The following is a 24,416-nucleotide window of genomic DNA, read 5'->3' on the forward strand; positions in this document are numbered from 1 at the left end:
AAATCACCATCTGTTGCAGGAATGTTGGAAAATATGACTGAGAAAATGCTAAAACAGATTTCTTCTATTTTCCCATTTTGTTTCAATGATGTTTAAATACTTCCCTTTGATAAAAAAATGCATCTATCCTCTTTATCATTGCAATTCACTCAGCTTTGACTTGTACTTTACAAGCTGCTGCTTTCAAAATCACGTTACATTTCTTATATTTCGTCACAAATTATATTGTTGTGGCATTTTCTAAACAAAACCATTCTGTATTGCCGAAGCGAAGCAATTGAACATTGTTGCAGCAGACAAGGTCAGCATTATCAAAATTAAATACTTAGATATTCTTTGAGATTAGCGCTTTGTAATTTCTTTCCTGTAAGAAGTGTTCCTTTTTGGAATACAAACCAGTGAAAAAAATGTTTAAATACCCAATAAATACAAAATTTTCTTTCTCAGTAAGTAACTAACAGCAATTTGGGGGAGTATAGGGCAAATCGTAATAGTATAGACGAGGGAAAAATAATATGTAAGAAATCTGCCATAATGGCCTCAATTCTCATTAATATCTGAAATACAAGAAAGAGTCAAGAACTGCTGCAGTCAATAAGAGTTGAGCCCCATCCCACCTGAATGTTTTCAAGGACCCCAGGAAGACCTATAATCACCCAATCCCACTGAAACAAAATACCAGTTAAGTTTGGGATGTGGGTGGCTTCAGGTCCCTGCAGGGATAGGACCCCTGCCCTCCGCAAAGCAGGATGAGCCCCACGGGAAGGGCAGACCCAGACTTAGCACCAGGCAAAGGGCTGGAAGAAGTGACAGTTCTCCAGCTCAGCCCTTCATGGCCTCATCCTTCTATGTCCCCAGCCCTGGAGCACGAAATTGAAGAATCACAGAATCATTAAGGTTGGAAAGGACCTTCGAGATCATCAAGTCCAACCATTAACCCAACACCACCATACCCAATAAACCATGTCCTGAAATACCACGTCCACATGTTTTTTGAACACTTCCAGTGATGGTGACTCCACCACCTCCCTGGGCAGCCTGTTCCAAAGCCTGACCACTCTCTCAGTAAAGAAATTCTTCCTAACACCCGATCTAAACCTCCCCTGGCGCAACTTGGGGCCATTTCCTCTCATTGGAGTTGCAGAGAAAAACATGGTCCTGAACTGGGAATGCATAAACCCCAGTGCTGGGCACGGACTGGGTCAAGGAAAGAGGTGAGCAAAGGACACTAAAGCCTTGGCCCAAGCCAGTCCATCCTTATGGTCTATGCAGAGACCCACACCTGGGGGTAAATCAGGCCTTAAGAGAAGTGGAATGACACTTTTTGGAGGAGTTGGATCCTCTGTCACAATGGCAGCAGGAGCCTGGGTCAAGGAAGTTTCTGACCTGGGCATCTTCATTAAGTGGCTACGACCAGATAAGAAAACTGAGAGGTGAACATCCAGCTGCAGCACAAGGGACCGCAGTGCCACGGTGTCTGCTGCTCCGTTCCCCCACGCTTCATCCCCACTCCCTGAAACGAGAACAGGAAAACAGTCAGTAAAAGTTAACTAGTGGACATATTTAAAAGAAATTAGAGGAAATGGATCCACATCCTGTGGAATTCACCCTTGCCAAAGTCTGCAAAGTTGAGTCCTGTGGCCAGATTTAGAAAGGGAGTGGAGAATTTCATGGCCAATAACATAACGAAGCAAAAACGCCAGTGCACACCCCACAGTCCACAAGAGTGAGGCTTATGTTTCTGCTTGACTAGCTGAAAGCGTCTCTGTGACACGGGGCAGGAATGCAAGAGGCATCCCCATAAACATCTCAGTTACATTTTCAGACATGCAAATATTATTAGCACTACAAGTATAGCAACAAAGGCACCCAAGAGACCCAGGGCTGGGCAACCCATCCAAGGCTTTAGAGAGGTAAAATCTGTCATCCCCCAACTACAGCTGCCTAAAGTAAAGATTTAAATCTAAATTTTATCCTCAGTCCAGCCCACTTTGCAAGAGGTCCCAGAGAAGCAAATTAGGTCAAGTTTCTACCCCCATGTGCTGAAATGGTGCCTTCATGCAACAAAGAGCCCAAGGCAACAAAGAGCGTGAACATAAACATGCTGGTTACAGCATTTGCCTGAAAAGAGTTTTGGGTGCTGGTCCCTGTTTCCAAAAAGTTTCTGAGAGCTGCCTAAGTGGTAATAACCACTCTGCAATTCTTCTACCTTCACAGTTCAAGTGCCGGGGTGTCTGACGGTTTCCGTCATGAGCAAAGGTTCAAATTCAGCCCATAGCAGAGAACTGCTGCTGAAAAACACGAGGCAGCGAAGGCTTAAGCTGAGAAAGACAGTCTGTCCCAGCAAGCCTGAGCCTGGGACTTCAGAGACCTGGCTCCTCTTCCCAGTGCCTGTCCCAGCCTGTGGACCTGCCACATTACCACCTCATCCCTCCGTTTCCTCAGCCAAGCTTAAAAGCCCGTGCAACACATTTGCAGATGAGTTATCTGTCAGTGAGATGCTCAAGCCATCTTTCATCACCTGCATGAAGTCTGTAAAGCAGCCTTCCCTTCTCAAGAGGTTCTTCTCCTAGAGACAGAATCACAGAATCACACAGAATCACAGAATCATTAAGGTTGGAAAGGACCTTCGAGATCATCAAGTCCAACCATTAACCCAACACCACCGTGTCCACTAAACCATGTCCTGAAGTGCCACATCCACATGTTTTTTGAACACCTCCAGAGCTGGTAACTCCACCACCTCCCTGGGCAGCCCGTGCCAATGCTTGACCACTCTCTCGGGGAAGAAATTTCCCCTAACACCCAGTCTAAACCTCCCCCGGCGCAACTTGAGGCCGTTTCCGCTCGTCCTGTTGCTGGTTACTTGGGAGAAGAGGCCAACCCCCACCTCACCACAACCCCCTTTCAGGCAGTTGCAGAGAGCGATGAGGGCTCCCCTCAGCCTCCTCTTCTCCAGACTGAACACCCCCAGTTCCCTCAGCCGCTCCCCATCAGACTTGTGCTCCAGACCCCTCCCCAGCTCCGTTGCCCTTCTCTGGACACGCTCCAGCACCTCAACGACCTTCTTGTAGTGAGGGGCCCAACTCTGAACACAGGATTCAAGGTGCAGCCTCACCGGGGCCGAGTCCAGGGGCACGATCCCTGCCCTGCTGCTGCTGGCCACACCGTTGCTGGTACAGGCCAGGACGCTGTTGGCCTTCTTGGCCACCTGGGCACACTGCCGGCTCATGTTCAGCCGGCTGTCAACCAGCACCTCCAGGTCCCTTTCCGCTGGGCAGCTCTCCAGCCACTCCTCCCCAAGCCTGTAGTGTTGCATGGGGTTGTTGTGGACCAAGTGCAGGACCCGCCACTTGGGCTTGTTAAACCTCATACAGTTGACCTCGGCCCATCGATCCAGCCTGTCCAGATCCCTCTGCAGAGCCCTCCTACCCTCCAGCAGATCAACACTTCCACCCAACTTGGTGTCATCTGCAAACTTACTGAGGGAGCACTCGATTCCCTCATCCAGATCATCTATAAAGATATTGAACAAGACTGGTCCCAGAACCGAGCCCTGGGGAACACCGCTTGTGACCAGCCGCCAGCTGGATTTAACTCCATTCACCACAACTCTCTGGGCTCGGCCATCCAGCCAGTTCCTCACCCAGCGAAGAGTAAACCCATCCAAGCCATGAGCCACCAGTTTCTCCAGGAGAATGCTGTGGGAGAATATTTGCACCTTTAAGTGCAGCAGCAGCATCTGCCACCCACAGCAAAACCCCTATTAGCCAACGTAACAAGGTGGTGTCAAAAATTCAATGGAATCTGGATTGTTAAACCCATAGGCATGAAAACATCCTACACCCAGTCCTTTCTGGGGTAGCTTCAAAGACTCTGGTAATGTTGGAACAAAACTGATGATGTAAAAAGACCTTTTTTTTCCTGTACTGACCTCTTGGTTTGAAATCCAGGCATGGATTTAGAGGAGTAACAGCAAAAAGAAAGCAAGAAGGAAGTTTTCAGAAAATACTCCCATATAACACCAGGCAGTAGACTTCACACCCCGCTGTTAGCAGTATGGTTTTGCCTTCCATTTCTCCTCGCTGAAGCTGCCCACTGGTCTGAGATGGGCCGCATCAGCTCCAAGCATCTATTATCACCGTGCTGCTAGCTAAATCAAACCACATTCTCCAGGTTTTTTTTGCGAGAACAGTAAAATTTGTCCTGCTTTCACTTATTCCGCAAATACCAAATCCTGGGTTTAGAAGAACCAGGCTCTGAAGTTCAGAGGATGGTCAGTGGTGTGAAGCAGATCCCAGATGGGGAACGACTGCAGTTCTAGCTGCAGCCCGCAAAAGTGACGATTTACAGGAGACATAAAGACGTCTACAAAGTCACAGTGGTGCAGAAAGAGTGTCTGCTCTTTTTCTCTTCCAGAACAAGCCATCTACCTCAGTGCTTCACTATTTTTAGGACAGGAAAACCCCTCTAGGATGGAGTTCTTGAGGTGGACTTGAAGACCCTCATTGCAAGTAAGTCTGTGACGACCTATTGTTATGGATGGCATCACGAATTTTTTTCCATTGCTCAAACTGTGAATGAACTAGAAAGGAACTGGATCTCCAGTTATACACTGGGATTCTGAAAACATCCAGAAATAACCAGAAATAAAAGCAAAGGGGGAGCATATTGCCATGTGCTGTAATTCTCAGTTCCAGCAGAGTTACTGGAGTCCCACCAGTCAGCACCAGCTGGGAATTTGACCCAACACAGAGCCCAGATGTTATCCCTCTTGCCCAATGCAGGAGCAGGAGATAAAGGCTGCATCAGTTGGGCAATTTCAGACAGATTTCTAACCAAAACTTAGTGACTCTGCTCTCAGGATCCAGCCCACATTGGAGCAGGGAGAGAGATTATCTAACCGCGGAAAATTTTCCCATTTCCAGAAAAGAAGATCACATAAAACGATGACATTCAGAATGACATCTGGTTGTTTAAAGTCTGTTCTTTCAATGCTGGACCAGACGCTTCTCATAAGATCCAGGTATCGCTCATATCTTGCTTAAGGTTTATGTGCAACTTAAATGATCCATGTGTTTCAGACAAGCAGACACATTTCCAGTATCACTTGAGAACTAATTTGCATGTGCTGGCATGTTCCATGTCAGATATCTGGGCTATTTTTATTAGTTGCATGTTCATGAAAGTGAGATCAGAAATGGAAATGTCATCTGCTACTTGATACTGATTACCAACTTTCTTGACGTATATTTTCCTCTTAATATATTTCATATGGTTATAAAAAATTGCAGGAAAGCATCCACAGTGTTGTTTAATAAACTGAACAGGCTTTGTTACTTTCATTTTTCCTAAGGGCCGGGGGAGTCCTTTCAGCAATTTCTCCAGTGCTTTCTCCATGATTTCCTTCCAAATTACTGACACTTTGCTGGTATCAAGATGTCCAGATACCTTTTTTCCTACCATGGATCTGCCTGGTGAGACTCCTTGCTCGACAGTGTTGATATGTATATGAACTCCAAAATTCTCCTGAATTTTACAGTTTGTAGTGTTGTACCTAATAAATCACGCATCACCTCATCTGGCATTTCTGCTTCCTAGAGTGCTTCACAACTCATGGGACCAGGAATGATGGCTCAGCAGGATCTGAAAAGATGTTGACGGGACCACTCACAGCCTAAGCCCCACAGAGGTGGTTCCCAAATTGTCCAAACCAGCTAATGGAGAGCAAGGTGTCTGGGCAATCTCCTGTCCTGACAGAGACGAGATACGGCAGGAATGTGCATCTGGACTGTCCTTCCCACAGCATAGACATAGGCTAAGAATACACAGTTGTTGCATTAACAAGGATCTGAACAGCTCGAAACCAAAAGGTGAGGGATGTAGCTCCCACCTGCTGTTCAGAGGCAAGTTCTGAATGTTGGGTGTGGTCCACAAGCATTACCATAGCCATACTCAGAGTTCTCCTGTCTGCAGATGATGTTTTGATGCAGTAGCATTCAACGTGTTGCCCCAAAGCTGATGATTCCTGCCTCAGTGTCCTGCTCAAAGCCAGAGGTGATCACACAGTGATGTCCTGCCCAGATATGAGCCACGCACACCCTCCAGCCTTCATGGTACTCCCCATGGGGCTGTGAGGCAGCTGGGACTCAGAGCACATCAGCATCATGGTTGGTCCTCCAGATTTGTAGCACCCAAAGCCACTGATTGAAAGGAGCAAAGTCTGAGCAAGAGGAGCAGAGGAATCCAAGATGATCCTGATCCTCAGAAAGTCCCAAAGGAAAAAAAGAAAGTTGGAAAGAAGCTAGCAATAAAAAATAATAATAACAAAAAGCATTCCTTTAGCCCCTGTGTGGAGGTTGTTAAAGTACAGCCAAACCTACTGTCATTGAAGATTTGCAGAGCCCTAAACGAAAAGAAAGCTAAAAGGCAAAGAAATACATAAGGAGGAGATTGAATGGCATGTCCAGAGTATTCATTCAAGCCAAAGGACTATCCTAGCGTGTCCTTATTAGCCAAGTAACGTCAACAGAAAGCAGATACGGTATCACATGAAAACAGGCTGCAGAGGAAACCTAAAGAACAGCCAAGGCATGAAGGCAACCAGCAAAAAAAGGTGTGCATCACAAAGAGGAAACCAACAGATTGGGAGAGAAACAGAAGAGAAATCTCACAAAGCCACCAGAACTGTAACATCTCAGTGAGTGTTTTCATTAGCAGACCAGGCTGTGCTCTGCCTCAGAGGGCCCATGGAGAGATGTCTGAATGGACTGGTCCTCCAGTGGTGGCACTGTCTGCAGCTCTCTCTATGACGGAGAAGAGGTTCTAAGAGATGACAAAGACAAAACCATGGCCCATAGTTAAGTACAGGCCACATCGCACAACCCAGGGTGCAAAGGCAGCTCATACTGCCTTGCTATCAGCAGGTCTGCTCTCAGCACAGTAGCTCTGTGGAAGAGCTCAGAGCTTGTACCATGAGTGGCCACCCCCTCAGCTCCACACCAAAATCCTCGTATGGCCAAAAGACACCTGCGGAGCTGGGCTGGGTTAGCAATGGTCCTGCAGACAAGCAGTGATGGCAACCCAAGGCTCCATACATGGAACACCCCACTCTCAGTCATGTACACACAAGGCATCCAACTCAAGACCATCAGTTAAACACTTCTGTTTTGCTGCACTTGAGTCTCCACCAATCAAATACAAGAAAAATGATCCAAAAGCTCGATCAGAATCAGAAAAAACTTCTGAAGCTTATGAGAGTCCTTGTCATCCTGAATGTATGCAAGAAACAGAGATCATCTTATTTTTATTCATCTGACAGCAAGTAATTTTTTCCAAATGGATGGTTTTTAAGTAGCTGTCACAATCCCAAATTAACTCACAACGCATGATCTATAAAACTAGGCAGATAAATCATTGAAGACGCCAGCCACGGTCTCAATGGAAAGAGAAATGAATCCACAATATTTTTTCATTGATGAGTTCTGAGATCCGGTGAGATGAGGGGTAGCCAAAAAAACCACTGTCCTGACAGCTAAATAAATATATTCTCCCTTTTCCAGTTACCAAAATTCAGATGGGGTTTTGTTTTCCTTTGTAACCTTGTTAATTTACCATTAAAAATCACTGCCAATCATGAAAACATCATGCAAAGCCTGAATACCGACTGAATTTGAAAAGATCTCAAAATTAGAGGCATTTACAATGTGCTGGGATGAAGCTCACTTTGCAAAGTGGAAAAAAAGCACTCCCTAATGAGATTTTACTATTTTTTATGAGTGTATAGGTGATGGGAGGTGTGGGAGATAGATAGCAACACTGTGGATCATCACCTACTCCTCAGTCCCTTAATACCGAGGATGAGGGTGACATGGTGATGAGTTGCTGAGAGGTTTCAGTACGCGCTGTCTCAGCACAGACCCTGAAAGATGCAAATCCAAAGCTGCCTTCCCAGGATCCCCTCCAAGTCCTTACCCAGCTGGCAAACTGGGGCTCAGGACGGTTGCATGGTGCCTCTAAGACTGGTCTCTCTGAGCTGTTGAGTGACAACCGTGGAAATCAGAATGACCAAATTCAGTTCTTATGGTATTTGTTCCTGTCTCAGCAGGAGGAAGCGTTGAAATGTTGGCATTTTCCATTCCTGAAAGAGGTCAAAAACCTCTGCTGAGATATCTGAGAAGTATTGTTTTAAGGGGAAAACCATAATTATCTGGATCAGCCTGGACTCCTGGTGTAAAAGACGGGTCTTGTACTTCACAAATCCTGGGGGCCGTCTTCTCCCTCAAGGGCAAGGGAGTTCAGGTTGAGTTGGCCTGGCTTTTTGTCATTGTCATTCCAGTCATGAATTACAGTGTCTCAGCCAGAGAAGAGACCGCAGTGCATCACGGATGACGTAGTCTAGTCAGGACCCATCCAAGAGAAGAGGGGATGAGCCACAGAAGTGACAGCTCCAACAAGTATCAATGCAGATTGACCCAAAAATGTATCAGTTTGCTTCCCAGAGGTGATTTGGAAAGGGAAAGGGGATTTGGTGAAAACAGTGTTTCATCAAAATGTGTTTTGATAGAAAATATCCAGTGTTTGTGTATAATCGGCAATATCCACGCAGACACTTGTCCCAGTGTTGGGCTGAAATGCTTGTCATTGCCTGGTGAAGGCCAAAATGGAGGTCCAGAGCTACAGTTCTGATGTTCCAAAAATATGGGCCAACAGTCAAAAACAGCCCTGGTCACCCTCATTATGCTGCGGTCATGTAAAAAGTAGCCAGAAATTCAGTACCAAGCAGAAACAACTTTTTCTCATGTGTTTGGTTTTTGGGATGAGAAAATCAGTCCAGGAAAGCAGACTTGTGCAAATAAACCATGTTATCCCCAGACCCCCCTGCCGCCTTCTGTCCAACCTGTTGAGCAATCTGAATCCCCAGGTTCACGCCCAGAGGTTTTCCAGAGCTCCACCTAGCCGGGAGCACCAAGTCAAGGAGGTGGTGGGTTCCCAGCTGCAGCCCGGGAGGAGGGCAAAGACCTGGGCAGCAGTGAAGGTGGGAAACATGGGGCAGCAGTGATGCCGCTTGATCCAGCCCTCAGTGCTTTCTGAAGGAAAACACCAGGCACGAGCCTGGATGAGCCTGGAGAGAGGATGAGGTTCCTCAGGTTAAAGGTAGATGTCTTACCTGAGCAGGTTGTTCACTGATTACGAAGTCCTCAGTGCAACTCATCTGACCTAAACTAAGCCCCAGGTTAGGTCAAATAAATAGCTTTTTAAAGACTCGATTCCTCTTCATTGTATTAAAAAAAGGGAGCATGAGTGGAGGCAGACACTAGCTTCATGGAAACACAGATAACTAAACAGATCTCTCCACTTAGGAGATGCCCACACATCTCCCCAAACCACAGCAGTCCCCAGAGCCAAACTGGGACCGGCAACTGACTAAAAATTCATTGCATTATGGTTCAAATCTGGAGATCATCATCCCAGACTGTTGACCTGTTCAGGAGACAGAGCCCACCTTTTCCTCAATGTATCTGGCCCTTTCCTCTGCTTTATCTGTGGTAAACCCAGAAGTTCTTTCCTTGTTCACCACCCTGAAAGCTTGTCCCTATGCTTTTATATTCCAGCACACAAAAGGAACATTTAGATACCTCAGCAGTAAGGGCACTGCAAAGTAACCTCCTCAATAACTCTGCCAAGACCTACATAGGAAAAATGTCATTTCCTATGGGAGAAGAGACTGGATTTTGGCCCTTGTGCAGCGAATCTCACCTGGGAAGGAAACTGGTTTGCACCGGGTTGGATGGAACGTGTCCGTTCCTCCCCATCTTGTCTTTCCCTTTGTACAAGTCTAGAGCATCCAGATGTCTGTCTTCAGCTATCAACCATACTGAAAGCCAAAATTATGAGACAGAGTTTTGCTAAGCCCAAATGGAGTCAAACCAGTTATTGGATTAGCCTTTCAGGTCAAAGCACAGAAGTGCAAGAAACAGAGACAGTAACTCAGCAGCAGCTTGAGCAATCAACAGCCAGAAACAGCAGAGGCTCAGATGATGGTCAAACACATAAAACACTGATTGTAGCTAAGCAGCAGCTGCCGAGTGACTTCTCCGGTGTAGATGTGCATCCATTAGACCCGAGTAGCAAAGGACTGACCTATCTGTACTGTACATCATCGGTGCATCTCTGAGCGGGCAAGAAATATTGCTGTTAATACCCTAGCACAGACCCAGGCCAAGTTTCTTGTCTAACTGCCATTAGAACTACAGCCTGAGGTAATCAGATGATTTAATGGTTTAATTGGGTAGTGGCTTCTAACCATTGACCTAGAAGTGCCCTCGATAACCTTCGGATCCACCTACAAACTTTTCAGAGTATTAAAAAGATGAGAAGGTGTATTGCATAGCCCCAAAAGCCTGTTGAGCTGAGTGTCCTGTCTTCAGCAGTTCCCAAAGGCAGACAGGGACCAAACTTAAACTGGACCTAATTATACACAACCTTATGCAAGGATCCCATTAGTCAGCCAACCTGGAGCAAGCCCAAGGGTCCTCCAGCAAGGGAGAGGTCACAGCGCTATGACTTAAATGAACATGATCCAAGCCCAAAAAGCTGGGATGCTGCAGACAGTCCCTCCAGCCATGAAACTATCCAGGAATCTCCCCTGTCTGATTTGGCAAAAAATGCTCTAGACACTGAGAAAAGGGCGAGAGCTCTGTTCATCTGCCACCTACTTATGGCAAGAAGAGAGGAGCCACATGCAGCTCCCCTTGTGTGTCCTTCCTGCCATGAATGCAAAGGGAATCACTCCTGGCAAGGAGATCTCTTGCAAAGGGACCCGCTGACCAGGGCTGCCCTTTCCTGCCTGCCTGCAAAATCTGCAGGGCAATAGGAAAGGAGGCAAATTCAGAGCATTTGCAGTCAAGTTTGGTGCCCTGCTCCCCCAGGACCTCGCCACTCATCCGAGGCCATCAGCGACACAGGTAGTAAGGCTGGAGCCCCCGAGCCTTGCAAACAGAGTTTCTCAATCCCGACTGGGAATGAAGGGGAGGAGGGAAGCTGAACGAAAATAAATAATTTCTGGCTCCTCTGAATCAAAGCCTGTTACAATCAAAACAGCCCTCCGTCTGCAGCCAATGCCCTGGGGCCTCGTTCGTCAAAAATTATACGTGTGCTAGAAGCCACAGGGAAAGTCTCTTCGACAGAGAAGACCCTTCTGGTGTCAAGGGGAGCTGGGGAATGCTTTTAATCCTCTATCTCTGTCCCAGGCTCTCCTGGAGCTTGTGTGGACTCTTTGTCCGGTGTCCAACCTGGACTGGGTAAATCCTCCAGCTCTTGCTGCAGAGCTCGTAGCAGACCCTGCCCATGGGAATGACGGGCTGCCCAAAGGGAACGGAGTATAAGGAAATGAGGATTTGGGGGATAAATTGAAATGGGAAGTGGACAAGAGAGCATTGAAGGAGGCTGGCTGGAGAAACCCTCCGCACAAATGTGGGCAAGGAGCCCTGATTTTGGTTTTTCTTAGAGTGGCACAGCACTATCCATTTCAGAGGAATTATTCCTGATTTACAGCAATATAAACGAGATTCGAAGCAGGTCCTCTACTTTCAGGAAGCTTATGCACTTAATGTCATCCACCAGCCTGTGTGTGTGTGCATACACGTATAAACACGCATGTATGTACGCACAAGAATACAGCAGTTAAACAAGAAATCAGAAGTCCCTGTAAGAGAGGGTGAAGATACCTGGGATTACACCCCCACAAGGCACTGATTTATGCTTAATATCTGGACTAGATGTCTTCCTCTTTTCAAGACAGCAGCTTGCAAGCTCCACTTTTCCTTGAAGCCGTCTAGCAGCTGTCTGCTCAGGGCTGCTTTTACGGCACAGGGACCTGCGAGTGCCCCTGGAACACCGTCTCTTGTGGCAGGGATGTCACTTTGTGTAAGAGCTGTGTCCTGGTGCTCCAGGGGATCTCGACAGCAGGTCCTTTCCCACCACGTGCCAGGGCTAGTGGAGCATCTGCATGGAAAGTCGTTTCACAAGGAGGATGGAGCAGCAATTTTGCTGATGCCAGAGACCCCCAGGCACAGCCAGACCTCCAGAAATTTCAGACAAACCTCCCTGACGCATTGGCTTTGCTAGGAGGTTGGAGAGGAGAGAATACATAGACCAGACTCAGCTACTTGGTATTTCAACTCCCCTTCTCATTCATTCCTTATGTTGCTAATAGAAAGACATCTTTTCTTTGAGCCTGGATATAGACAAGGCCATAGCATCTTGTGTGTATAGAGTTTGTTTTGCTTCACTGGGCAAGTCATATTCTGCATTGTGTCCCTCTCTCTTAGCCCTCACGTAACCATACAAAGAGATGCAAATTCAGTCAGACCCCTAATTACGGTGGAAGGGATACTGTAAGAAAAGAAGTGTGAGAAAGCAAGTAGGGAGACGGATCCAATGACATCCAGAGGTGCCTTCCAACCCCAGTCAGTCTGTGATTTTACATCAGTGTAAAACAAAGCCACGAGTGATACCACAGTGCCCACGAGACAGGCACCACCTGTGCAGAATTGCTCAGGAAAGAAGTGGTGAACAAAAACCATTTTCTCTTGGATTCTCCTGCAAGAAGGACATTTAAATAGAGTCAACTGGGTGTTAAAATTGCGATCTGGAAGCAAAAATGCAATAAAGAGAGAAGCTGAGAACAAGCAAGGTGGGAACTGGAGACTGAATAACCTTTAAGTCAGTTACAATAGTCCCCCTTGTCTTGCAGCTGGAGTCTGGCCAGCAAGGTCATGAACAAGAAACTGCTCATTCCCTGTGTGACATATATTATTTCATTACTTGGGTTTATTTAATGTGGCAATAAATTCATGTATCCTACATGACTGGAATGATCTGGGGTCTTGCTTATTATTACTGCCTGACCACTTAAAATTGCTGGTGCAAAGTGAGGAACCAGCTATAGCCAGATGTCTCACCATCTAGTCAACAGACAGACAGATTCGAAAGATATTCCAGCCTAACGAAGGTACGAAATTCTTACAAGATGAACCTCTCCATGGATTACAGACAGACACCAAGACTGTTCTCGGTTAAATTATGAGTGGGACTCAAAACAGGACAATTAGTCTCCTTCATTGCCAGATTTGCCTCAAGCCTGCCCTGGTGAGTGCAGGTTATCATGCTTTGCCCAATCCTGCATGCAGATAAAGTCTTATCTGAAGACAAGGAAGGAACCTTTGCAGTCAGTAAAATTCAAAACATTTAAAGTCACAATAATAAGATTTGGGGTATGTACTGTGGAGGATGCACGTTCATCGATACAACTGTTCAACACTCTCCAATTTTTCTGTGGTATCTCAATAGGTACAGGGCCCTCAAAGCTTGGCATAAGTCACGTTAGGAAGGAGGTGTGAAATATATTCTTGTACAAGCTTCCAAATATTTAGTGTGTCTCTATTCACCTATTGTTTGCAGCATCCATTTTAGTCTGTGCAACATCTGTAGTGATGTGGGATGAGGGAGTTATTCTTCCACACATACCTAACAGGATATTCCCATCCAAATTTAAACTTCCATAGGGCAGACCTCTGTGCCTGCACTGTTTTGTGACTCCCGGTATAGTCACTGGACTTACTTTAAATGCCTGCCTTAGTGTGAAACACCACTCCCTCCACATTGCCTGTAAAGACGTGACGGTCGGTGTCAAGGAGAAGACATGCACAGGCAACTCTCCGCAGTTCCTAAATCAGTTCAGACCTGAAACAGACTTATCTGGAGGCATCAAAACTGAGTGATCAAACAAAATTTCCTAAGAACCAAGCAGAAAAGTTAACTCACCAATAATTTGATGGATTGAGTCCAGCAACTGAAACCCTCCTGATAATACTGACAAGTGGTCCCGTGTGTTATAGACAAAAATGTCATGGAGCTGAAAAAAACATGTCCTATTTATGCTTGAAAAGCAGATGACCTGTGAAATAAGCCCAGCTCCAACTGCAGAGCACAGGGCTGCTCCACACATCACCTACACACAGACGTTTAAATCCAGGACAAGCAGAGGTGTGAAGCATCGTTGCCTCCTCTCCCAGAGCTCTTGACAGTGGTTAGATCGCTTTGCAAAACCTGCTGTGTACCCAGAGCCTTAGGTGGTGCTGATTTAAAATTTTAAATTTTTTAATTGTTGGTAATCAGTAACTTAAAACTTGCTGCTTGTACACAAACTTTTCTACTCTACAAGTAAATCAAGTATCTGAGTGCCAATAGCACGAGCCATACATCTAAATAATGGCAGTACAGCTGCTGATAAGGCATTATCAGGAGAAATTTTGCCTCCTTTTCCCACCAAAGCCGAGCATGGTGAGGTAAACAGCAGCAGAACATCAGTCCCCGTGCTGCTATGCTTTCTGAACAGCCGGTATCGATGATGGCTAGTTGGTATTGATGATGATCGGGGTAGCATCCTAGCTAAGATACGTACCGTTGTCCCCAGGAAGCCTAAAAAACGTCATCCAGGGTTAGTTAGCTCTCTGGGAATTTGCATATATTACCGCCAGCTCCAGCAGCTTCCTCATGTCCCAGGATGAGCAAGAGAGTGAAGACACAGCACGTGGGAGGGCTGCTCTGCCCTCCGCGTCCAGGCGCCTTCGCGTGTCTCAGCACTATCAAGCTTTCCTATCTCAGTGCTGCAGAGCCAACTTCCCTCTCAAACACGCGGATTTGGGTGAGTTACTGCTGCGAAGGAGGGAGCAGTTACTGCCAGAGATGGTTGAAAAGTTATGGGTTTGAGCTCATCTCATTTTCAATATCTGTTACATGGACATTGTTGAGGCAGCAGATGGGGCAGGACCCTGGCTCGGTGTGGTGAGCACCTCTATGGCGAAACCAGCATGTCCTGCTGCTCCTGGGTTCTGGGTTTAAGAAGGACTTGGTGGGGTAAAATTCCCCCGGAGCATAGACAATTTGGCCATTTGTGGATTTAAGGATAATAATGTAAAACAAGCAAGAAATCTGGTCTGTAAGTCAGGTTAATGCTCTGAGAGACCCAGGGCTTCTAACACTTGCCTGTTGCATGCCCACAAAAGCTCAGGACACATCTCTGTCCTTCAGTTTCTTTCCCTGCCTTTACTCCCCTTTTCCTGCTCAGATTGTATGTCGCTGTGGGCTGTTCAGCTGTAGTAACAACAACCCCCCATCTTGTTTGGAGACCCCTCCTGCCAGTTGTAATTCTAATGAGGTGTATATATATCCTTACAGTAATATCGTATAACGTAATACATCATTATATATTATACCGTTATTCTAAAAATAATAATACACTGTGCAAGACGTGCAGCGCCATGCCAAAATGCTGGCTTTTGGGTTTCCCACAGTATTTTAATGACACACTGAGTCACACTGATGTTTCAGCTAAAGCAAATTGTGCTATTAGTGCACATTGTCTTCTTCTCACTTGCTAAGTAGAGCTGTCACAACGCTCTGAGCTCAACATCCTTTTGTCCTGAAGTGTAAGTGGATTTAGCACAGGGAGCCATTCCTGGCAAAGGTTTGTGCTCAAGCTTTGCTTTGCTTTTTCTGCTTTTCCAAGTGAAACTTAATCTGCAATCTTCTCTGCTACTTGAAGGATATTATTTGGTGGATGTGGTTTCCAACGTATAGCTCACTGCATGATTTAGGACCTGATCCAAAAGGCAGTAAAAGCCACAGAAAAACTCCTATGAACAACTTTAGCAAGCTTGGAGCGAGCCCGTGGATTGAAAAAGCAAACCTCCCTGGGTGTTGCTGCATCTTCCCATTCACCAAGAGTAGTCACGGTCTCTTACTCCCACTGACTAGATTAAAGAGAGAAAAATACCTTACGGGAGCTTTTAAAGCCTCCGTGTGACAGGAAAGAGTGAGTATTTTCTTGCATTTTCCAACTCCAGACTCATCGGTCATAAAGATTCACTCCAAATAGAAAGAGAAGCCGCCGGCTTTATCTTGGAGTCACCAGTCCGTTGCAAGCACAAGGAAAGGTCACATTATTTTGGTCCCATCCCTGTCTCTGTAGTCACATACCAGCACGTGCACTCCTCGATTCGCAGGTATCTCAGTTATGCATGCAGAGACACGCTGGCAGTAGTGACATCTTGGACCAATTTTTGGTGCCCCTGTAGCACGATGGAGATCCTGCCAACCCGCCAGCTTCAACATGGGTGAAAGCAAAGTTTTGACTTTGGAGACCAGTGCTTAATCACATGCATTCTGTCCTTGTTTACTCCAGCACAAAATACAGGATAGTTCTACCTGGGCCTGTGTTGACACAAGCAGAAATGGGATCCAGCCATTTACATACACAGCAGGTTTGCACGGACTCATCAGTGATGAAGGACTGGGAAGAAAAAAGCAACCTAACCCTCACGTCCCTTGCAAAAGGGTCATTAAAATTAAATTCCTGCCAAAACATCGCTGCAGTGCCTCAGGGTTCCAGTTGCACCTCCTAACATGTTATTTAACTGCTCTAAGAGCCTGAGAGGATTTCCACCAGAGCAGGGTGTATATGATGGGGGAAAAGATGGACTAACCTGGTATTTGTCCCACTCTCTGGCTAAATAAAATGTGCAGGCAAACACCTTTGGGAGCTGCAAGATTACACTCAGCATGTTCATACTGCGGACTGCAGCATCAGCAAACCTCAACCTTTCCCTTTGCTCATGGCCAAGGAGCCATTCCTTGGCCTGAGGACTGACGGTCTCCAGAAACATTGTTGGTGAAGTTCTTCATGGTGAAGTTCTCCACGGTGCAGGCAAAGGATGGATCCATCCATGGCTGTTGAACACAGTGGTCTGGTGCATCCCACAGCCCTTGGACCCCTATCCCAACTCGCTGCTGGTGCGACAGTCTGGGAACCCTGCACTCCTCCACCTTATTTTTGGTTCCACTGCCATGGTGGATTACTGGTTTGTGGGGCATCCCAGCCTGATCCACTGAGCCATTGAAGTGTTGTGCTGTGTCCCTCAGCAATGTTCTGCTCTGTTCTCAACCATCGCATCATTGCACTCATGTCCTCCAAGGATATTTGGGCACCTGGCTGGACCACGGCATTCACTCCTCTGAACTTCTTCGAGAAGGATTTTTCTGGCATCCAAAGAGCTCGTCAGCTAATTGTCAATAAAGGTGCAAACCAGTTGTTGTAACAAGCTTTTTGTGCCACTTGAGACCCGCTGGACCCCAAGCATCATGACAAAGATAGATGATATGACACAGAAGACCTACTACTTTTTGAACAGGGAGCTGGAGGCTGGAGGATATATCCTAGCATGTCTCAAACACCTCTGGACACGCACGCTGAGGCAACTGAACCCCGTCTCTGAAGTCTGTCTTAAATTGCCTTGCCAAAATTTAGTCCATGATTTCTTGTCTAACATTTCCCGAATTCTCATACCAAACAATATTGGTATAGGAGAACAGAAGTTCAGGTAGACCAGAGCCTTTGCAGAAAGGCTGAGTGGTTCTCTCATAAAAAGAAAAGCTGTATTTGGGATTCCATTTAGTAAAAAGGTCATGCCAATGCCTTCATCCCTTGCATTTTCAGCAATTTTGCCAAGACTCACTTGCTGTCAGGCTCTCGTTATGGCAGGATGATTACAACACGCCAGAAAAAATAAGGTCTTCCTCCCATTTCCTGCAGGAAACTTCTCGCCATGATACCACGACACAGGGCTGCAATACCTAGCAGAGGGACAGAGAGCTGGCAGCAACCTTGAGCACTGCAGTGACCAGCTCTGCCCAAGCCTGTCTGGACTCAGCTCAAACATCGGACTATAGGGATGTTCAAGCAACACCAGGACTGGAAATATGCAGGCACAGACAAGCCAAATTCAGCCTGGCATCAGTTTTGCCCTGTGAGCAGAGGGGTGCCCTTAAGGCTGTCACGGGTTTCCTATCAGTGTCCTCTTTCACAGTCCTCTGCTGCTGAAAGAGAGGGAGATCGTCCGCACAGGTCATCTGCCCACACTTTGCTTCATGGTATCTGTTGCACTGGCCCAGCCCGGGCTCATTTTGGTGAATAAGATGGGATTTGGCATTGGTAGACATCTCCAACACCTCTCAATACTCTGGACCTTCTCTACAGCTAAGAGAGACAGAGAGAGCAGAGTCAGCAGTATTCCTGAAATAACTCATCTTTCTTTAAACTGATGTCTAAAATACATCAGATGAATCACACCATCAAGTTGCTTGTTTTTCTTTGTGGAGTATAAACAGAGCCCAGGGCTCCAGAGCTGGACGTATCTGTTTGTGGACATCTCCAGAGAGGTGATGTGGGTTGCACACAGAGTGTCACACAAGATTTACACACGCCATTTCCTTCAGAATAAACTTTTTTTTTTCTTTTTTTTCCCTACTAGACTGAGAGACACCAGTTAATGGTGAGCGTGCTGGAAGAGATCTAATACTTGGTGCTTCAGAGCTTGCATCAGCCTTTGACTTTTGGAAGCCAGGATGAGATTTAATCCAAGATGCAAATTATCTTGTTGCTTTTTTTTCCAGTGCTTTGTGTGCTGTCAGAGACACAAAAACACAGGTCAGATCCACGATGTTTGTTCCTCTCTCATCCCAGGTAAATCAAAGTTCTTCACGTTGGAAGCCCTGAGCTGATCTGGAGAACGGAAAAACCCGGCAATGCGCAGTGTTGTAGCTGGTTTGTGCCTGCGATGAGTCTGGTTCCTTCTGGTTTTCCCTCTCCACAGGGATGACGTTGCCCTTCTTGCCGTGGACAACAGTATCTGAAGCTTCACAAGTCTCCAGCCACAAGATCTCACACTTTTTAAGCGGCAGCACCAGGGCTAGACTCTGCATGAAGGATTCTCAGGTTTCCGTTTTAATCAAGATCTTCTGTATTCCTGGAAAACATATTTTTACTCCAAGAGGAATATGGGATTTATTTGCCAAATGCCCAAAGGTACAATTCAGCATTGAACTAGTGCCTACAACATTTCAGTTTAACAAGATGCTGCAGTAGTCTGAGCAGCAGAGCAAAGAGAAAGAAGAAATCCAGCCTTCAGTAATGTTCCATTTGACTGTTGTAATCTTGTAATGCAGGACAATAAAAAGCGAGGCGTTTTGGAGACTGGAGCTCTACTGAGGGGCTTACTAGAGTCAGGAATATATCTCTTTAAAAACTGCTTCCCAGCTCTGTTTGATGCAGGGTCAGCCTGAACAGCAACGATGCTTCTCCTCTGTCCCACACGCAGTGATGTCCCCATGCGTGAGCTACTCTTGTCCAGCATGTTAAGATAATATTTCCCTGCAGGGCTGCGTCCAGCTCTGGAGCCCTCGGCACAGGAGGGACATGGACCTGCTGGAGCGGGGCCAGAGGAGGCCCCAGCAACGCTCCGAGGGCTGGAACAGCTCTGCTGGGAGGACAGGCTGGGAGAGCTGGGGGGGCTCAGCCTGGAGCAGAGAAGGCTCCGGGGAGACCTTATTGTGGTCTTTCAATATGTAAAGGGGGCTTACAAGAAAGGTGGGGACAGGCTTTTTAGCAGGACCTGTAGCGATAGGACAAGGGGTAATGGATTTAAACTAAAAGAGGGCAGATTCAGACTAGATCTAAGGAAGACATTTTTCCCCATGAGGGTGGTGAAACCCTGGCCCAGGTTGCCCAGAGAGGTGGTGGATGCCCCATCCCTGGGAACACCCCAGGTCAGGCTGGACGGGGCTCTGAGCAACCTGCTCTGGTTGGGGATGTCCCTGCTCATGGCAGGGGTTGGGCTAGATGGGCCTTACAGGTCCCTTCCCACCCAAACCCTCCTGTGATTCTCATAACGACGGACATTTGCTGATGCTGTGTTTCACCCACACCTTGGAGATGGCAGATCCGTCCAGCGAGGCTGCGCGCGGCAGGAGGCCAAGCCGCTGGTGTCTGTAAAGTCATTATTAGGCTGCCTCTCACCGGACCACTCCTAATGTCCGCTCGGCGCTCCGACTGCAGAGCCAGCTGCGGCAACGGGACATCCAGTTACCAGTCACCTCGGGAATCCTCAGCTCCCAGCCAACACACCTGCCTGTGCAGCTCTGACCTGCCGCTCTCGTTACACTTGTGCCCGAGGAGCTCGGGTGGGACGGGGAGGTCACCGTGCTGGTGCCTACAGCAGCATCCCACCAACTCCCAGCCACGCTGTCTCACACCATCTGCACACAGACGGTTCCTCCTCCGCCTCTGCAAGCGTTTTCAGCCTGCACGTTTCGGCCAGTAACAAGGTTTTCCTGGGAAATCCACAGCGCTGACACCAGAGCCGTGCTCATCCCTTCCCTCCTGCTGCATCCCGAGCCCTGGCTGCAGTCCTGTCTCACTGCACTTCGAAACTCCGGTGTGAAAGGGATTTAATCCCCTTTCCTCCCTCTCTGCATCACTGGCGTCAAGAGGACGCTTTCCCCGTCCTCGAAGTCAGAGCGCAAAGAGGAGGGGAGGGAGGGGACCAAACCACCGCGTCACCGGTGGCTGCTGAATGGGGTCATTTTCTCACGGGGGCCGGAAACCCTCTTCTCCCGCTGCCAGGGCGTGCTGGCCCTGCACCGATTGGCCTCAAGGGGCCAGAGAAGCCACCCAAAAGCGGTGGCCCAGAGTCAGCCACAGGACCGTGATTCGGACGAACCACCTGGGGTGCATTCCGTTGTCCAAGAGCCGCCCACAACACCTCTCGGTGCCACACGGGAAGCATCCGACAACGGGAAGGACTGATCCACGTAGCCATCTGACCAGATTCCTGCTCCCCCTCCGGCCACGCCATCTCCAGCACACCCCCAGACCACGTTTGTCCCCCCCGTCCCTCTGGCTCAGAAGCCGTGCTCTTGCTGCCGAGGATTGGGGCACGTAGGAGCATTTGCAGAAGTGGGGTACAGCTGAGTGGCTCTGAGAAAAGCCTGTTTATGGTACTGTGAATCAATGAGACCTCCCTACTGCCCAGACAGCACCAGCCTCCACATGTGTGGACAATAGGGCACCATCCAGAAATTGCAATTGCAACCCACTCAGCATTTTCTAGGGTAAACGAATAACCCAGGTAATGAAAAGACTTGGCAAAAACATATCTGGGGTGCGCTGCAGAGGCCGTGAATAAATACCTGCAGCATCCTACCATCAACAGGTCCATCACTGACCTGGAGCCAGCTTGACCCCATCACCCACAGCCTGGATGAGCTGCCTACACGTAGCCAAGAGTTGGCTGCAAAACAGGTAAAGGCTTTAACCACCTTCTCTTGGGTTTTCCTGCACCATCCCCACCTGCCTCACCCTGCAGGGCTCACACCGTCAGGGACCATTGCTGGGTTCCCCCACCCCACACCCCATTCTGGCCCTGAAAATGGGAGTAACACAAGAAACCAGCTCCTCCAGCAGCTCCGTTTGCTGGGACCCTTCTCTCCAGCTGTTCCTCTCCACTGGGACAAGGGAGATCAGAAAAAAATAAAACAACCAGAAGCAAAACAGCGTCATCTCCTGGGCGCCAGCTCGCGGCTGAACGAATGACCATGACGCACTTCCCAAAGAGTCTGTTTCTCTAGGAAACGTCGTCCTCTCCAAATGTGAAACCACTCACTGCACCCAAACCCCCTCCCGAGGCAGGATACCTGATTGCAAGGAGCACAGAGCCAGCCCGGTAAGTGCCAGGAGGGTCTTCTCCTTTGCTGGCAGGGAGAGGTTGCTTGTTGCCCTCTCTTGGCTTCAGATGGCTTTCATGTATCCTACAGGAAATCCCAGCTTTCTACCGTGTGAGCCTTTCCAGAGAAGGTGTAACAGGGCAATGGGACCGTAAGGACTCAGCAAACCATCTGGGTTTCTCCCACACCTTCTGCAGATCCCACGACCATGCATGATTTCAGCTGCAGGCCACGAGCAGAGCACGCCTGAGGTGGGAGCTGCCCACGCTCACCTGCGTTCAGGAGGCTTTTCCTCTAAATCAGACACAGGGAATGGATGCTTGACCCCAAAGAGAGACGGTTCGCTGTGTTGGGCTATCTAGTTTCTTCCGCTGGGCTACCTAGTTTCTTCTGCTGGGCTACAACAGCGAGTGTGGGTGGGACTCTCCCTTGGCATGGCTGTGGGATCCATTACCCCACAGATGGCAGGACCAGCCTACCCTGAAGTAATCCCTCCTGCCGCCTTGCCAGGCTCCTTTCAAAGAGACATGGGTGATATTTTCCAGAGAGTCCTAAATTCGTCCAAAATGGGGAAACTCTGGCGGACGGGCTTGAATTCATTGAGTGACTTAGCTTAAAAATCAGTGTGCCGAACCCCGAAAATTCCAAAATACCTTATTTCTAAAAGGTAAATTTTTGCTTAAACAATTTTGAAACAGCATTTTCCACTTTCTGTTTCTGAAACGGTAATTATTTAGATTTTTCTAGGAGAGATTGGGTTTATGAATAGTGAACTAATCCTAAAACAGCACAAAATGTTTTAGGGTTGTTTTGGGTTTTTTTTTCAGGATGAGTGAAATGTTTCAAGTTGATCTGAAATTAAACATTTTGTGGATTCGTTGTCTTGGGAAAACGGCACGATACTGAACATCCCAGAAAACACCTCAGGTCAGGTTGGACGGGGCTCTAGGCAACCTGCTCTGGCTGAAGATGTTGCTGCTCATGGCAAGGGTTGGACTAGATGGCCCTTACAGGTCCCTTCCCACCCAAACCATTCCAGGATTCTGTGATTCTAAGAAGGCACATTGTCAGAAAAGACGGATCCTCCAAGGCTCCTCGCTTAGGAGCCGTCTATCTCAGTCCTTTGTCATCTCCTCTCAACACTTGCAGGGAAATATCGATGGGATATTTCACAGGGACAGGACAAGGGGCTTCATTTCAATATCCACTGAAGGTATTTCCAACACTTCCTTTCGATTCGAATCAGCACACAATCAGGAGCCAAAGGCATTTGGATTATCACTGAATGCACTGTATTTAAATATATGTGCATACATGTTATCAAGACATTAGGAAGCAGAGAAACCCAAGAGGAGCTGGCGTGCTTCAGAGGTGGAAGTCAAAGTACAGCAAGGGAGTGAATCGGAGGACAAGCGAAGCACCAGGCATATCTATTGCTTGCCTGGTCTCTGCTTCTAAGAATCAAGAGAAATGTCTCTTGTGCCCCCAAGTCTGCACTACCCCAGGGCACAGAGGAGTTTCACAAACCGCCACTGAGATCAAGTTTCGTAAAAATATACCTGAACATTGCCTTTCACTTGGGACGCAGGCAATGAGGTTGGACAAGTTTCCTTAACCCCACGGGCACGGCAGAGCCCCTGTCGAAGCATTCAAGGGACAAAGCGCTCATGGTGGGCTCCGAGCCTGGGAAAAAAGGAAGATTCAGCCTTTTCTTCCCTTGGCGGTTTATCGGGGTGTGTTATCCTCGCAGATCCAGTCGCGCCCCAACGCAGGGGATGCTCGAGTGACGCCGTGGCAGAGGCTGGTGGAACCTCAGTGCACTGAAACGTGTCCGGCAGCGGGACTGTTTTATTGGGGTTTATTCTGGGGTGTCTTCACGTGGGGTGAAGGCCTGATCTGGTCCTACCGCGTGGTTTTGTGCTCCCTTTCCTGTGCCCAGCAGCCCAGCCTGGACCAGACTGTGTATCCCCGGCGGGGTGTCTCACCGTCGGCGCGTGCCGTGGCTGGCAGGACAGCCCTTCCCTCTCCCTCCAGGCGCCTGAACGTTTCCGAAATATAATTACGGGCACGTGGCAGCTCCTCTCCTGACTCCTCGAGGGTCTTTTTATCAGACCAGCCCAGGGCTGATGGGCTGCGGCGTGTCGGCGAGCTCCACCGGCCCCGGCTCCGCCGGCACAGCCCCGGCACGGCCGGGACGTGCAGCACCGCCGCGCTCACAGCAGATGGACGGGGTTTATGTTTCAGCTCTAAAACGCTGGCGGGCATTTCCCCCCTCCCCTCCGAACCTCCACCAACCACAGACTGAAAAGTGCAGCGTTTAATATTCGCTCTGATGCTAATTCCACGGTGAAGACGGAAAATTCAATAATTTCTGCGTGCTGTAAGTTCAGCTAAACCTACTCCGCGTTCCAGCCGCAGGGAGGAAAGCTCCTGCCTCCCGCTGGCCCTCCTCCCCTTCCCTCTTTCTGGCTCTCCCTCCTTCCCTGCCTTCAGCCTGGCTCCAGCCCACCCCGCTCCCCCTCCGCAACCAAGAGAGCTGGGGATCAGAACCAAGTCTGCGGGGATTAGAGAGCCAGAATGATTTGACAGATAATCTACTCAGAGATTATTTCGATTTATTTAAAAATGAGCCGGGAAGATGAAAGAGTTGCTACATCCCGGGGTGCCCTGCATTAAACCCAAGGGCGGATTCAGCCCTGTTGCCAAAGGGGTGCACCCGAGGTCTGCCCGTCTCATCCTCTTTCTAGAGTTCTGATAAAGGTTGGGAACTGAGGTTGTTTTGGTTTTCTGAA

The sequence above is a fragment of the Phaethon aethereus genome, assembly GCF_964289735.1.
Source record: "Phaethon aethereus genome assembly, chromosome: 2".
Classification (NCBI taxonomy): Eukaryota; Metazoa; Chordata; class Aves; order Phaethontiformes; family Phaethontidae; genus Phaethon; species Phaethon aethereus.